Source organism: Halyomorpha halys, unplaced genomic scaffold (genome assembly GCF_000696795.3).
Source record: "Halyomorpha halys isolate HHAL.00 unplaced genomic scaffold, Hhal_1.1 Scaffold1638.1, whole genome shotgun sequence".
Classification (NCBI taxonomy): domain Eukaryota; kingdom Metazoa; phylum Arthropoda; class Insecta; order Hemiptera; family Pentatomidae; genus Halyomorpha; species Halyomorpha halys.
In genome coordinates, this window is record NW_027113119.1 from 39,110 (window position 1) to 42,103 (window position 2,994).

At 30.2% G+C, this 2,994-nt stretch overlaps 1 protein-coding gene across 1 annotated transcript in view; it reads right to left on the reverse strand.

Annotated features, from left to right (window-relative positions):
- Window positions 1–2,487, reverse strand: part of LOC106690282 (probable cytochrome P450 6d5) — a 27,081-nt gene extending 24,594 nt beyond the window's left edge. Inside the window, exon 1 of the mRNA XM_014435652.3 lies at window positions 2,388–2,487. The gene's annotated coding sequence lies outside the window, so the exon portion shown is untranslated. The remainder of the gene's footprint in view (window positions 1–2,387) is intronic.
- Window positions 2,488–2,994: the final 507 nt, after the last annotated feature.

Consider the following 2,994-nt stretch of genomic DNA (forward strand, 5'->3'; position numbering starts at 1 on the left):
AGGGTATAGTTAGGGATGGAGATAGAGGAAGTTGGGATATTGGGTTTAAGCCACGTTTCTGAGACTGCAATGGTGTGGTAGAAATTTTGGAGGAAGCAATCGAGAAATTCGTCATAATGTGCCGGAAGGGATTGGGAGTTAACATGACAGGACGTTAGGATGCTAGTCATGTAGGACTAAAGGAAAGAGTGTGAAAGAATGAGGAGTGGATCAAATTTATTATTGGAGAAAGGAAGGAAACTTGAGAATATATTGGAAAGGATGCTAGGGTTAAAAGGGAGAGGGTACATTCAAGATAATAGTTAAAATTATATTGAAGAAAAATATTCGATGAAAGTCATTCCATTGTAATTTATTAGTCACTCCCCTTACATAATTACGCCTTTTTTTCATGTTTATTCCACTGCTGTATTAATTACGAGTGATTAGACATTTAATTCAAGGCTTTTGTTCTTTAACTTATTAATATTCAATAATAAATTTATTTAGAATTTAACTAACATGATTTCAGGTTTGAAAACAATTCTGGATATTTAAATTACGTTTCCTTCCTTTGGGAATAATTATTTTCATAAATAAATCATACCTTTAAAAAAAAAAGAAAATGTTTTGTTTGTTTGGTCGTTTTTAATGGTGTAGAACCTTTTGTTCATCAATGCCTATGGATTGTTGTTATTATAAAGCTATACATGAACGGACGCACACACACACATTCACATATGTACATGATTCCAACATAAAATAAAAAAATCGATGATCTATAATTTAGGAAGGAGGCGATGCACTTTTAAAAATTTAAACACCTATATGATTTTAGCTTCTTCACTGTGGTAACTTTAGATAAATTAGGTGTAAGTTATATTCTGTTTATTGTTAGTAAATAGTGAGGGCATTCTTCAACAATATGTTTTATCATGAGAATGTCCTTACCCTTTAGCGAAAACTAGGGTATTTATGCTATTCTTCAATTTCAACGTCATTCACGTCAACAATTGGCTAGACCGTAGAATCAAGGTAGAAATGCACTTGTGTTGCAACAAGTTTGTCAGAAGACGAAATCATAATCACTCTGGGATGTATGCATTGAAAATGAGATAAATTGTTGGATACTTAGTGTGTCAATTTATACTCCATTTTAGTCTTTACTGTAATTTATACTGTAAATTTTAAATAAACAAATTAAAAATTATTAGGGTTAGTAAAAAAAACTGAGACAATGGCACAGCCAAACTCAACAACAACCTGATAATCTGGTAGTTAAAATTATATTGAACAAAAATATTCGATGAAAGTCATTCCATCATAATTTATTAGTCACTCCCCTTACAGAATTACGCCATTTTTTCATGTTTATTCCACTGCTGTATTAATTACGAGTGATTAGACATTTAATTCAAGGTTTTTGTTCTTTAACTTATTAATATTCAATAATAAATTTATTTAAAATTTAACTAACATGATTGCAGGTTTGAAAACAATTCTGGATATTTTAGTTCAATAGTGAATGTATTAAAAAAAAATTCCTACATCTTAATATCAAATGTTCCTTTATTAAAAATGACTCTCAAAGAAATATCTTTACTGTAAAACAATACCCAACAACAGACAAATATTTCGAGTAGTTAATTATATCATGTATGGATAGACATGAATGTTGTTAATTTTTTTTTAAATAAAGAATTTTTTTGTGGTAAACAGATGGGAAATTTTGAAATGAACCATCCAAATTGGGATGCAAACATGTCTTAATAAATTTTAAAGTGCCAGAAATAAAATGTATTAAATTGGAACATTGGTTTACTTTAAAACGTTAAGATAGTATAACAAAAATGTCACGAAATACATATTTTTGAAGCTTAACTTAGAAAACATGTTTATTCCTTCAATAAAAAATGACTAATTTAATTATCTGTGCAATTTATTTATATACTAAACATTGAATGGATTTCTACTCCGAAGTAAACTTTATAAGATGGTTTATTTGACATTACTTGAATGTTTATTTTTTAAAAAGTGTTTTTCTTTAACCGATACTTGATAGAAAGTTCAATTATCAATCTAAACTATCGAACGTTTTTTAAACCAATGTGAGATTCACTTTAAAAATAGAAGGACTCTCTCTTAACTGGGAAATTTAGTTTCAGCTCAAAAAAAAAAACTTCATAACCAAATCTAACTTGATAGCAATAGGTCAGTTTTTAATACTTCATGAAGGCTCTCATGCACCAAAACTAAAAATATATTAATTTGATTGAAGGAATATTGTTGGAATTCTATTGATTGAAAGGAATTCTAAAAACTTTGAAGAAATTTTAATTAGAACCTTTTTAGTGATAGCTCCTCAATTTTTAATTGTTATTGGTTAAGGTATATTAAAGTCGCCTTACCTAGCAGTTGCTTATCGACTCTCAAACTCTACACGGACGACTGTCAATAGTCTTGGAATCTGAAACCTGCTATACCCCAGAAGATCTGAACAGTTCTGACCTTCAATTGGAAATGGGAGCGGACGACTCCGAGGGGGGGTATAGTTATTAGGGACTACTTCTCATTCAATATCTTATTATTTCAGCGGATGGCTACTTAGTCAAGTGAACGGCGATATATGGAAGGTGTAGAATATTCATTTTTTAAAATATACTAACAGAAGCTAGTCCAATGTCACTTATTCCCAAAGAGTGCTCCTATACAATTCAAAGGGAATCAGAACTAATAATTAGCAAAATGTGATCAAGAAACTGGAGACTTACATAGGCCCAACTGAATCCATATCCTAACCTATGCTACGAAGATCAGCATGGGTACCTAAGCTGAGAAAGATTTTAAACTTGCGAAAGAGAAGGGAGATAGTAATAACCATTTGGTAACTGAACATCTGTTCTCGCTGGTGAAATGTATAGTTGAATTGTGGATAGGGAAAATTGTATTATCCATAGATTGTTGAGATTAAAGATTTATTTCGATAATTTATTAATTATTACTAAAATATTGATT